This window comes from Vicugna pacos, chromosome X (assembly GCF_048564905.1).
Source record: "Vicugna pacos chromosome X, VicPac4, whole genome shotgun sequence".
Lineage (NCBI taxonomy): Eukaryota > Metazoa > Chordata > Mammalia > Artiodactyla > Camelidae > Vicugna > Vicugna pacos.
Genome location: NC_133023.1, coordinates 1,846,910 through 1,861,111, shown reverse-complemented (window position 1 = coordinate 1,861,111; position 14,202 = coordinate 1,846,910). Strand labels below are relative to the sequence as shown.

The 14,202-nt window shown below is 48.4% G+C and overlaps 1 long non-coding RNA gene across 2 annotated transcripts in view; it reads right to left on the bottom strand.

The window, feature by feature from the left end:
- Positions 1 to 14,202, bottom strand: part of LOC107034160 (uncharacterized) — a 90,961-nt gene that overhangs the window by 25,908 nt on the left and 50,851 nt on the right. The window lies entirely within an intron of this gene.

The window sequence follows — 14,202 nt, the reverse complement described above, 5'->3', positions numbered from 1 at the left end:
GTCAGTTAGGGTTAATGTGAGCGGCTTTAGTGCAGGGACCCCGCACCCCAGCGCCAGGCCCCGAGCCCTGCACCTTCTCGCTCTGGGGCCAACTGGGTCTCCCAGTTCATCAGGGTGTCACCGCGTGATCCGGGGGCAGAGGGCGGGTCCTCCCAAGATGTGGGCTCCATTGCACCCGCCCCCTGCGCCGAAGCCACTCGTCACTGGCCTCCCCCAGCTCGGCACCCTGGGGTCCGTGTCTCGGAACCGTCCCGAGCTGTGGTCCTCAGGAAGTCTCTGAATAAAACTAAAAGTCCCCGCCCTCACGCCAAACGTCTTTTATTTCAGCGAGCAGAGTTTCGGGAACTGAGTATCCCCTACTGATGCACTTTCCAAAAAAAAATGTGTATTTTAATACTTTGCTCACCCTTAGAGCTGTTCTTGGCACGGTTAGAAATGGCTGCCCTGTGATGCCTTGTTTTCACACACTTGACAACCTGCACGGAATGAGCGTATAAAGTCACATCCGTGTGGGCTAAGCGAGCAAGGGCCCAGGCCGGGAGTTGTAAGTGTTGCCTTGCATGTCAGCATTTGCCCTGCAGACGACCTTCACAGAAAAGCAATCGCGCGCTTTAGAGATGGGTTTACAACAAAGTCCCCTGAGACCGGACGATCAGAGCAAGACTTGGCAGCCTGGCCGCGAGGCAGCCCTGAACACGTGCACCCAGGGGCCCAGGAAACGCTTCAAGTTCCTTTTCGTTCAAAGAGAATGGCTTGCACTTTGCATCGATATTTCTGAAGTAGTGGCTTCCCTTGTCGACTGAAAAAAAAAATGTGCAGCATGAGAGCTGGCAGCTAAGTTTTATGTGGGGGCGAAATGAGGACTCTCGCCCGGGTCAGTCTGGGGAAATATTCCGAACGGCGAAGGGGGCAGGCGAGTGTACGCGTGAGCTCGGCGAAGGGAGCGGCGCGCCGGCAAGCACACACATTCTGCAGAAGGCTGCTGCCGGCCTCGTGGAGGCCACTGCTGGTCGCAAGGAGCAGATGACTCGGTTACTGATGTTTAGTGCTTCTCTCGATATGACAAGTTGCAAGAGTTCAAGCTCAGAAAAATAGCTGCCTGAAAATCTCTCACCGCCTGAAGGTCTGATCTGCTCGTTTGACCCAGAACTCAGAGCAACCCATTCCTGACCTCCACCCTGGACGCCTTTCATTCGTGAATACCAGGAAAAGTCTCTATAACCAGCACCTCTGCACACAGAATACCAAATCAGTGATAGGAGGGGAAAAAAAAAAAGGCCAAAATTACAAAATAACAAAGCATTCAGAATGGAGAGGAATACCCCGGGGAAGCTTGTAAGCCTTTGAAATTCCTTGATAGTTCGTTGTGAGAGCTTGTGTAGGAATGGGGCCACTGGCGTAGCCAGCCAGCATTTATAAAGTCGGCTTAATTCTCCCCAAGGAGATTTTTAATAAATACTTAATTAATAATTCCATTCTCACCTTCTTGTCCCACTATCTTCCCAAGATATATTTGCTGACAGGCACCACGTGCATATATCCATATCATCTTGAAGCAATATTGTATTCTGAAGGCGTCTCTGAGCATTGCAACACTTTCTTGTGCCTCAGTTTTTCACACATCATATTCGAGACACAGCCAAGCCTTTTTAGTCATCGAGGAGGCACGAAACACACCCTAAAAGACGAAAGCTAAGAAAATGCCCCCACTCTGATGCATGGCTGGTGGGAGCAAGACACAATAGTCCTAGAAGTGACTTTTCCCACAAAAAAAGACATGCACCAACATTGGTGGAGTCATTGGTCATTACCGCCACGAACGGAAAGCAACCGAAGGTTCACCAACAGAGAACAGATCAATACGCTGTGCTATTTTCATACACAGAAGTAGGTCCAAGCAATGAAAAGATAAGAAATATTGAATGAACCTAGAACTGGACAAAAAGAGTAAGCGTGAAGCCCATGGAGACAGGTGGAACAAGACACCGAGGGTGACGTTCTGCATGGCTCCGTTGACATGCAGCTGAAGAGCAAGCAGAGCTGACTGACAGTTGTAAAGACGGGGTTTTCCGGTGCTTCGGAGATTCCTGAGTTGCCAGAAGTGTGCTGTATCTGAATCCGGGTGATGGTTACATGAGGATCTACACGTAACGCTCCATCCATGGGTATGTCTCCCTGTATATGTCGCACCTCAATCAATACATTTTTTTAAAAGAAAAATGCAGAAAAAAATGTGTCATTTCAAATTTTTAAAAGGAAAAACGAGGATGAAAAAGATGGATTCTTAAAATTACAGACTACTGAATTTTTTTCTTTTTAATGCTGGGCCCCAGCAGAATTCTGGAATTATTTCATTAAAAAAATATTTCTGAGAAATGGGAGTCATTCTGGATTCACTAGGGGCAGGTCACACCGAGGTAATGTGCTTCATGATACGTGCAGTAGACTAGCTGCGCAAGTCTGTTGTCATACGGTGATGGTTAATTTTATGTGTCAACTTGAAGGGGACATGGGGTGCCTGAATCGTCGGCCCAACATAATTCTGAGTGTTTGTACGAGAGTGTTTTGGATGAGGTTAACATTTAAATTTGTAGACCGAGCCGAGCAGATTGCCCTCCCTCGTGTGGGTGGGTCTCACCCAATCAGGTGGAGTACTCAATAGAACAAAACGGCGGACCCTCCCCAAAGCAAAGGGGAGTTCTTCCTGCCTTTGGACTAAACTGAAACATCAACTCTTTCTGCTCATGAGACCGTCACAAGTTTAATCACAGAAATAGAATCAAAAACTCCTGGGGTAGCATGAGCAGACATACCGACCTTGCACCCAGAACCTTCTAGTGCCTTTGCCAAGATTAGCTGGGGGGCTGGGGAGGGGGGGGTCCTTTGGAAAGCTGGTTGCACAGTAACAACAGATCCAGAACACATAAGGTCAGCATTGCCCCCGTCACTGTGGGGGACACAGGGGGAGTTGGCTGCATTTTCAGAGCCGACTCAGAGTACACATATTCACTTTTGTAACTGCACGTTGCTTTGAAGCCCTGCGTGCCGATCACAGACCGCCTGAACCCTAAGTGTGTTCACTACTGTGACAAGCAGCGTCCACTTCGCATGGTCTGTGGGATGCACTTCTTGCAATTCTCTGAAGCACGGGTCAGGAAGGTGGTATGGATGACACAAAACAGCGCCAAATACGTCCTGCAAAACTGACCCTGTTTAAATAAAACTGCATTGATGTCTTCAGGTGGGTAAACCTTTCTCTCATAGACACACACACACACACAATCTGTATCCTTCTCCTTGGGAACCAGTCACTTTTGTGTCCTCCCTGGTTAAAACCTGTCGGCCAGGAGAGGTGGCTGCGTGTGGGGGGGACCCAAGGGGCGCTGTTCCCCCACGGAAGCCCCAGGCTGTCAGGAGCGCAGCTCCTTAAAGGTTTCACTTGTTTTCTCGCAGCCTGACGGCTCATTTCTCAGTGAAACCCCCTAATGTTTTCTCAGAGGGAAAAGAGGATGAGTCATGTTTGAGAGGAGCTTATGAAGGATTGTTATGAATTGAAAAATCATAAACAGAAGAAGCAGAAAGCCAGGCAGTGTTCTCCACCCGTGCGGCAGCCAGATGGCACCTTAGGCAAATGCAGAGTAAGCTGTCTGCACACACGGGGCGGATGCGTCCTGTGTCTGCACCGTACACCCTGAGCCCCAATGCCCTGTCACACTTTGCATGGTTCATAATATTTGTCTTTGGCTCCCAAAACTCCTTAAGTTAATATTTCATCTCAGCCAGATCTTTTTGTTAACCACGGGAAGACGTTCTGCAACAGGACCACAGAAGTCATTTTCTTCGGTGAGTGGAAAAGTGCTTTTCTTTGACACTGCCTTGCGAGCCTCCTTGAGCTCCAGCCAGGTGGGACCCCAGGGCTCAGACTGCTGGGTGGGCCCCGCCGGGGCTCGGATAATTAACTCTCCGAGGCGTGGATCTCTCCTGGCCGCAGGGACACTCTCTCAACCACCAGGAGGAAGAAACAGCTACGATTTTCCCTCCTAACCCCTCAGGGCCCACAGGCAAACTTTACGATTAAACCTACGTGCAAAATAAACACAGCGTTTCCATATCAGGAACCTATCTGCATACGGGGAGACTTAAAACATGATCAACCAGTACTTCAAGGGCTCAACGATCAGATTCTTAAGAACGTGTTCACTTGACGTAAGAAAACATTCATTCTCTTTTTCTACTGTTGACTGAAAAAAGAAATTGCAAACCGAAACGCTGAGAATTACGCTTTATTAGGACTTACTGAGGACTTCCAGCCCAGGGGGGACAGCCCCCTAGATGGCTCTGAGGGACGGCTCTGAAGAGGGAGGGGAGGAGCCAGGATATACAGGAGCTTTACAACCAAGACCAGGCAGTTGGAACATCAAACAATTACTGTTAATTAAAGAAAACCAGGCATCTCAAGTTTTAGCACTTCTCTCTATATGGGAAGGTGCAAAAGTCTGGGCTCATTAAAATCAGCCCTTTGACCTGCACCTTCGCTCTCCAGGGCCAGTGTCCTGCGCTTTCCCATCCTGAGTTCCCGCAGGCAAATGCTTGCCCTCCTGGGTGCCCTTTGTCCCCCACCGGCTGGGGGAGCAGAGAGAGAAACGGGGCCACGTGAACCCAGGGAGCCGAGGGCGGGATGGCAGGCCCCCAAGTTTATCGTTTCAGCCCCCGCCTTTCCTGTCCGCGGGCTCAGGGTCGCAGCGGCCCTCCAGCGGTGCTCTCCCAGCATCCTTCCTGCAGGTGGAAACGCCAGGCTTACCCGGGGAAGCCAGGGGCTTTCTTCCTGCGGCCCCTTTTCTCAATCACACACACACACACACACACACACACACACACACACACAAATCCACCTGAAACAAGAAACCCTTGCAGGCGCAGGCCGGTGCCAAAGAAAACTCATTTCACAAGGGCTGAGGTTACCTGTCTCCCAGGGGCCAGGGGACCTCGCCCCGCCCCCCCCCCCCCATCACCTGCAGAATCTCACTGTTCCCTTCAAAGCCCGGATTCCAGGGGTGGGGTGGGGAAGGGGAGGGACCCACCTGTCTGCAAAAAATTAAATAAATAAACAAAGCTGTCTGTCTGTCTGGGGCCAGCCTTCTGCAGACAGATTCATTCAGGGCCAGTCTTCAAACTTCAAAAGGCTCAGCTTGAAAGGTGGGGTCACAGGTCCCCTTGCCAGGGCCCGTGTGGGACGGGACCAGGAGATTGGGTTCCATCCCAGGCGCTTCTGCTTTGTTGGGAGAAGTCCCCGGGGAGCCCAGAGGAGCCAGGTCCCTCCCGCAGCCCGACATGCTCCCTCTTCTCTTCTTTCAGGCCTTTGGAGCGGCCTCTGGGGGAGGCGTGCTTCGTGGCCTCCATTTACACAGCATCCTTGCAGAATCCGGTGGAGAAAAACATTTGGGGGGGGGATGAGAGCTCTGCCTGCTGTTTCTGCGCCACACTTCCTGTGCACCCGGTGAGGGTGAAGGAGAAGTTAGCCCCATGAGAGGCCAGACAGCGGGGGCCCCTCACCTCTGAGCCTCTCCAAGAGCCAAACCTGAGGACTAAGCGGCTGTAAACCCGCTTCTCGTAGCTGTTTATTTCCTAGGTTGGGCAGGTGGCCAGCACGTGTGGGAAACTCCTTCGCGACGCACCCAGCTCACGAAGGGGAACTGAAGACGCCAGCGATGGTCGCCAAAGACCCTCTCTGCAAATTAAGCAACCTTTCCAGGGCCTGATGAGACGACTATGGGGCACAAAGCAATTCTGGGCCCTGGTGCGCACTTCCTACAGGTAAATTCCAAAGCAAGTTAGTCGCTGATTGCAGCTCCCAGAAACTGCTTACCCGGCTGGCTTTAAAGAGTCTCTCCAACGGCTCGCATCTTGAAAACTGGGTTTGTCACGGGAGAGAAATCCTGCTTAAAAGCTTTCGTTTCCTGCTGTGCATTGAATAAGACTTCTTAAAAAAAAGTAATGACACACAATGGGGAGGGTATAGCTCAGGGGTAGAGCCCCTGCTTAGCATGCACTAGGTCCTGGCTTCAACCCCCAGTACCTCCATTAGCAATAATAATTGTAATACATGGATTTTTTTATTCAGTGTGATTTGGTGCTAGCATGATACACAGAACCTTTTTTTTCAGCTTTACAGAGATAAAGTTGACAAATAAAACCGTAAAATATTTAAAGTGCACTTCGTGGTGATTTGGCACATGCATACATTGTGAAAATATTTCCACCATCTAGTTAATCGACACATCCATCACCTCACATAGTCATCCTGTTTCTTTTCTTGGGGGCGGGTGGGTGAGAACTGTGGATGGAAAATGTCACCTGCCGTATCAGTAAGAAAAAGGTGTTGCTGTCATGAAGCCGTCAGCCACTCCAGATGCCCAGACGGTGCCCCCTGTGGGGGTTCAGCGTGGAGAAAAACAGGGCAGTGGCTCCAGAGAGCACAGGTGCACATTGAAGGAATGACTTCAATGAGCCCACACGCTTGCTTCTTCCTATACATAGAAAAGTGCTAATTTCGTTAACTTGAGATGTCTGCTTTTCTTGCATTCACAGTCATCTTTTCATGGTCCAACCACATGAGTTTTGTTGCAAAAACTCGTGGATATCCTGTCTCCTCCGTTACCTCTTCAGAGCCGTCCTTTATTGTTACCTGAGAGGCCACATCTCGGGCTCGAGTCCTCAGAAAGTCCACTGAATAAAACAAAATTCTCAATGTTTAGATTGTGCATTTTTTTTGAGCCAACCAGTGGAGACAACACTGACATAGTTTTGTTAATATTCTTGTATCAGTGTCCGTGCATTGGTTTTGCCCATCCAGGATGGCCAGGTGAGATGTCACAGCCGACGGAAGTTCACGGGATGCTACCTGGTAACCTCATTCTCTTGTCTGCAACACCTCGTGTGTCTCCTCAATTATTTCAAAGCAAAAAGTTTAAAAAAAAAAAACAACTCGGTGATGTTTTGGCTGGTCTACGCCCACACTTCAGAATCTGATGAAGAGAGAAATGCCACTTCCGTCTATTTGAAGACTTGTTCAACTCGGGGGCCGTGAAGGGACCCACAGACACCAGCCCCGTAGGCCCATTCTCAAGATGCCTTGAGTCTCTTAACCTCTCAGTTCAGATCTGGGTCCAAGTCCAAAGCTGTGTGAGTGTATGTGGTGGACGGTTGCAGGCCATTCTCACTCCTCACGGCAGCGACGTTTCGAAAAGTCACCGCAGACACTGAATGGGCAGAGACTGAGCCATCGGCCCTGGGCGGCATGCTCGGTTAGGTTCCTGAGAGCCTCTGCTCCCATAGTCTTCATCAGCTCATCAATACGTAACCTTGGTTTGGGTGCGTTTCTGTTTAACGGACTCCTGATTTAATCTGTGGTTCTGACGCATTCGCACTGGGCTCTCAACCAACAGCACTGCGGCTCGGAACCCGAATGAAGCTTACCTGACACGGGCTCTCTGTTAGGCCTTCTTCCGCGTACAAAGTCTGAACAGCGCTTCAGCGCTGCCTGGGGGCCACTTGAAGCAGAAATTTCACCAACCCAAAGCACAAAAATGCAAAAAAAAAAAAAACCCAAAAATTTGGCACTAAATGGATGAGGAAATGGGGGCAGAGGGTCACCTTCCTCGGCCTCAGCTGGGAGCTGGAATTTTCCCCCGGGGGCTGCAGGTCCATGAGTGACGGGGAAGGTCCGAAGGAAATTGTACCAAGTAGTCAGATCTGTGAACAGAGCATCCACGAATAATGAGGACACACTTTAGTCCGAGGATGCCTGATAAACCTTGGCCCCTTGTATTCGTACCCCCACCGTAAGCACCTTTTGGCAGGGAAGAGCTCTCGGCACGAGGCCCCCTTTTGACTGGTCACTAGTCTTAAACCAGGTGCCCCCACGCTCTACCCATCCCCAGCCCGAGCACACCTTTCAGATCTTTTGATCACCCAACCCCTTGCCTAACCTGTTGGTTCTTCCCCAGATCAAAGAAAGTAGAAACGGAGAAGAAGTAATTAACAGATGACCAGATTCCCTCCCCTAGCTCCCCCTTCAGTAACCTCACAAACAAACCGGGAGAACAAGGTCGCATCTAAAGAAAGATCAGGAGACAGGAGGTGGCAGTATCTCGGACCCCCGCCATCTCAATGCTTAACTAGCTCACGCCCCCTTTGCCCTGTAAAACTTAATGGCAGGGCTCTTCAGAGGCAGTTTTTGTAGACACGGAGTCCAGCATCTCCCCGGATTGCTGGCACTCTGATGAAAACCGACCTTCCTTTCTACCAGTATTTGTCTCTCTCGGGTACTGATTTTTGAGCAGAGAGCTGCTGGATGGACCTGAGTTCGGTAACACCGTGTGTCCCCTCCCCTGGAACTAGGGTGGCCCTGTGACGTGTGTGTCCTACACGACTTGGCAGAGGGTGGCGGTCCCCATCGCAGGTCTAAGGAGGGTTGGGAGCTTCCGCCACTGTGACATGGAGTGCAGCCTCCCTGTAGAAATCACCGCCCTGAGACTCCTTCCCGCTGCCCCGTGCTGTGAGAAGCCTGACTTAGCCCCAAGGACGAGAACCAAGGCTGGCCAGCATTCCCGGCGGGAGCCACCAGCCTCCACTCACGCACCCAGGCACTGCACGGGGCCATTTCGGGAGTCAAACCTCTTGCGTATTCAGGTCTCCCGCTCCTGCCTGTGCCTCACAGGGCAGACCCCACTGCGCCTGCAAAACCCTGCAGAACCTCCAGCAGACGACCAGGAGGCATAACCCTTTGTCATCCATTCTCTTTCTACCTGATGCGCACCTTCTCCTTGGAGACGGTTACCTTGACTTCCCAGGACTGTTTACCCAATCCCCAGATGATCTGTGAGCCTTCTCAAAGCCATGCATCTCTTCTAAGAATTGAAGAGACCAAATGGGATGCCTTAAGCATCCCTGAAACATCCATAGACGACCTTCATCAATCAAGCAAAGACAGCTACCAGGAGGACCCTCTGAATTTTTAAAAATACCCATCGCTACCATTTTCTACTTTGTTTTTGAAGCATCTATGTTTTTCCCATTTAGGTGGGGCTGATGTAAATTTTGTGTCAACCTTAATATTTATATTTGAGCACAGCTACCAAGCACATCCTTCCAAGGCTTTCTCCAGATAGGGAGGAAGCAGTAGGGACCTGAAGGCATTGCCGAGCTCTTACTGTGCCCTGAAGGTTGATCAGCTCAACGTAACTCTTCATTAAGCAGAACCACGCCGTCAAAACCCTGGAAGGACCTGGTATGAAAGAGAGTGACACCAGGATTTACAAAGCAGAGTTTCCCAAGTGTTTCCCTAGCAAGGGGCGGGCAGCACACAGGATGCTGTGTTTATCTCAGGTACGGCGGCGTGCATCCCCAAAGGGCCTGCGACGGGCAGGCCTGGGCAGAGCAGCCCCAAATCTGTTATACGAGAGCAAGGCTCAGCTTAATTACATGGGACTGTGACAGTGATGAAACACGTCCACAAGCTTTCTCCGGGGCTCCGTGATGGGAAATCCATCCTGGGAAACAAGCGCCCGTTGCCTTGGCTCAGAATAAACTCTCAGTCTCATTAATTACATGATAGTTCCAGAATGTTCTGGGGCACCACATCCTGGGGGTGTCTAGGGATGTTCAGGGCAGCTCAGCTTCCCCAATGAGACCAGCAGTGACGTCCAAAGCTGGGTTGCTAAGGAAAGCCTGTGGAGCCGGAGGAAAGATGCTGTTTGAAGGAAGGAACCAGAACAACGGCAGGCTTGCTAAAGACAGAGAAATACAACAAAAACACCCGCAGTGCATCGGTGTTGTCAAAACGCATTAGGACTAAGGTTTGGGTCTGAGTGCAGTAACTGCCCAAATCCCCCAGCTCCTCCATATGCTCATAGACAATGGCCAACAGGCAGACTCATGATGTGTAAGAGTTCTCGTGAAAAAGATGTCATGATTCGTCTTAACCCCTTGTGAAATGTCTCCGTGCTACTGATGTTGGCCTCCTTTGAAACATCACCTGAGGGGGAAGAACTAACATCACTCTGTGTCTCTCTTTGAGCACAGTGAAACAGGAAAATTAAATAATAGACCAATAAAAAATGAAAAATGAGGGGGAGTGAAATAATAGCTCAGTGGTAGAGTGCATGCCTAGCATGCATGAGGTCTTGGGTTAAAATCCTAGAACCTCTATTTAAACAAACCAACCAACCTAATTCATTGCAGGCTATAATGAAATGGCAAGATACATTCAAAGTCCTGAAAGAAATACCTGCAGCCTAAGATACTCCACTGAGCAAGACTATCCTTTACAATAGAGAGAGAAAGGATTTCACGGACAAGCAAAAACTAACAGAACACAGCAACACTAAAACCATCTTAAAAGAAATGTTGAACGGTCTTCTCTAAGTACAAAAGAAACAGGAGTCTGTAGAAAAGAGCAAACCACAGTTGGAAATGTGATAACTACAACGAAGAGCAAGAGAATACACATGAAGATGTAAAAGAGGACATCAAAATTATTAAACGTGGGAGAGGGGAGCAAGAAAATGTAGACTTTAAAAAAAAATCTTTTTAGGGTGTGTTTGAGCTTATATGATTGCCTATCTAAAGCAAACATATAGTAATGGGTTAACATACTTGAAAAACAGAGAAACCACAAATCAAAAGCATACAATAGAGTCAAAAAAAAAAAAAGAAGAATGAAGCAATATTGACTTCAAGATTTTTTTTATTCTACGTCTCCTGGAGTGAATAGATGGTAATTCTGATCAGGGGAAGTTACCTTCAGCCATTGCCTGTGTGTGAACTATTCATTTGGATCACAGTAAACAATAATTCACTGCTATTGGCTGCAAACTAGATTCAGGAAAAGGGTAAGAAACTGCTTATCAGCTTCAAGAGTAAAAGGAAATAGTTGCCAGAACTGGGTTTCTGGAACGTGTAGTCCAGTGCAACCCTCCTGAGAGCCTTGGTACCTTCCTACCACCTGGTAGTATGTGGTAGACAGAATGGATGGTGCCTCACTGGAACCATATCCGTATCCTCAAATATACCCAGTTTCCCCGGGAAATGGAGTGAAACAGCCATGCGAGAGAGAGTGAGACATTTACAAAATTTCTTAAGCAGCTACCTGGGGGTATCCCACAAGGCATCTTGATGTGGACTATTTCATCTTTTTTCTAAACAAGGGTGAGATTTGTAGAACTAATGTGAGACCAGGACTTCTTTCCACATCAGGACATTTGGCCTTTGAATAGCTGCTGTGAAACAGACTGAATGTCTTATTTCAGACAAATGGGGAGGCTCTCTATTTCTAGAAAACTACCAGCGACTCATTTCTACCCCCAAAAGGGCAGTGTATTAGTTAGTAATTGCTGCATAACAAATGATCACAGTCAGTGATTGTCTCATTGCTTCCAGGCACAGCATGGCTGGGTCTTCTGCCCAGGGTCTCACAAGAATGAAATCAAGTTTCTGGCCAGAGCTGCATGTTCTTCTCAGGGCCCTTTCTCAAGCCCACTGGCTGTTGACGGGACTCAGTTCCTTGCGGGTGTAGGGTTGAGGCTCCCAGAGGCCACCTGCTGTTCCCTGCCACGTGACGCCTCCCATCCACAAGGCAGTTTGCTCCTTCATGGACAAAAAGAGATTACCACTGCTGCCTCGAATCTCTCTGACTGCAGAGCAATGAAACGTAGCCTGGGATGCTTTCCACGAAACTGGAAAGACTTTAGACCAGAACAGGGATAGAGTCCACAAAAGTGCAGAGGAAGTTCCCACAGGCAACTGATGTCCACCTGGCTGAGATTCTGCAGGTTCAAGTCACTGTGTTGGTGGGTTTCTCCACTCACTTTACAAACAAACTTTTTTTTTTTCCTGCATCTATTGAGTTGATCATGTGCTTTTTGTCTTTTCTTTTGTTGATGTGGTGTATCTCACATTGATTCACTTGTGTATCTTGAACTATCCTTGAGAACCTGGGATGAATCCGACTTGACTGTGGTATATTCTTCTTGGTAGAATTCCACACTGAAGCCATCTGGTCCTGGAATTTTGTTTGCAGGGACTTTTTTGTTTGTTTGTTTTGTTTTAAATATTAGATTCCATTACACTTCTAGTGATCCGTCTGTTCAGACTATGTGTTTCTTTTTGATTCAGTTTTGGTGTGCAGGTGCTTCCGAATCCTCCAGGGATCTGATCACAGTCACAGAGTTTGATGTCTCCTCTCCTGGAGTTACCTGGCGCTCCAGGGAGGAGCCTCCAGGTAAAAAAGACACTCATACACTTCCGTCTCACTCTTCCCTACTCTCACTCTTCTCCAGGTGGAGATAAAGGAGTCTTGAGCGCTTTTGTTAGCATCCCCCCCCCACCACAAGCTGATTGCACGTCAACAGAAAACAGCCTTCCTGTCTGCCGTTTGCCCATAAGTTAAAAGCAGAGCCCTGCAGTCCCAAGGTCTTTCTCTTTCTTTCTTCAAAGATAAGCCCTGTTATCTCTTCCTTAGATCTTTTCTGAGAACTGAAAAAAAAAAAAAAAAAAAGAACGAAAAAACCTCAGGAAACTGTCAACAGCTAAACCACTCACCCAGCACAGGAGCAGGAAACAAGATACCAAAATGGATAAGAACTCTGGGTCCTTGCCTCATTTAAAATACTATCCCGTTTATGTCAGAATGTGGATTAAATGGTAGCCAAAAAAAAAAATGTAGCAAGTATGGCCAAGACAATGGCATCTCGAGGAGTTATGGTACGACAGATGTGATTGTGGGTTGAGCATCTTTCCTCCCTGGGGAAAGAACAAAGTTGAATTTCCTTCATGGCCCATGGAGAACCTAACCCCGTACAGGATGGAGGAGGGAGAGAATCATACAATCAGAATTCCACAAAGAGAGACCAGGGTTCAGGATGACTTCAAGCCAAAGGGTGTCCTGCGGGCTGTCGGGTCCTGAAAGACGATGTGGGAAAACTCCATTACACGTCTCCTTCCTCTTCCTGCATTTCCTCATATTGCTGATTCCTTTAACCTTCTCCCTCTCTCTTCCTCCACTCTGCCGACCCTAGCTTCATCTTCTGCCCTGCAAGAGACTCCTCATTGCCTGCCTGACATCCACTTTCTCCTTTGTCTTTATTATCTGAAGCCTGATTTTATTGTAGGTGGCTGTCTGCCTAGCTTCAAAACTTAAACTCATAGTCTCCGGTTGCCCTGCGGAATCTCCAACGGCATGTCATCAGACGCTGTGCGGTGTCTCCCCTGTGAGCCCCTCTGAATGTAGAGTGCTTTCTGTCTTTTGTCTCCTGCCCTGCGTCTTGGACGTGATGACTGGGACTTGGAGGCGCCACCTTGAAACACGAGTTGACAGTGAGAATGGAAGTTCCGAGTCAAGAGGACTGGAGGAGAAAGACACGTGTATCCTGGTCTCTGAAGGCAACGTAACGGTCACACAGATTCTGGCTTATCTCCTTCAGAACATCTCCAAAATAAACCTCTGCCTTGTTGAAGCTCACTGTATCTTCTTTTATATACAACTGTATCTACTCCTAACTGGAGTAGACATCCAACCTCCAAATGGAGGTCTCTGTATCCCTGTGTCTCACTGTTGACTTCTTACAAGCAGGAAAAGGAGATACAGAGAAAATGGAGAAATTATCTTCGGGGTAGGAATCCAAGAAAAGTACAACGAGTATTTTTTTTCTTAATTTTCATTTGAAATCTGTGTCTAGATTATATCTTCCTGTTCATACAAATACCACTCTATTTTTCAGTGGAACGTCAAGGAAACCAAAATTGTTACTTATAATACATAATTGTAGAGACAGCTCTCTCTTGGTGTTGCTGGTGACTAGGTTCTTATCTTGTCACAGAAAGAATTCAGACATGAGACAGGGAGGTTAAGAAAGTAAAGTGAGGATTTATTAAGGGATGGATACTACACTCTCAAGGACAGAGCGGGCAGACTCAGGTGAGCAGCTGCCCTGAGTTTCTTTGGCACGTTGTTTACATAGAGTGTAAAAATGAATGGGCGGAATATTCACTGGGGAGGGAAGGGTGTGGGGTCGTATTTCCTGATTATCATCGCACCTCCATCTCCCCAAAGGGAGGAGGGATTTTTGTCCTTACTTAGTCTGGATTGGAAATGTCATGGTGTCGGTGCATGGTGGATACTGCTAATCCGCAAGGCTAATTTTA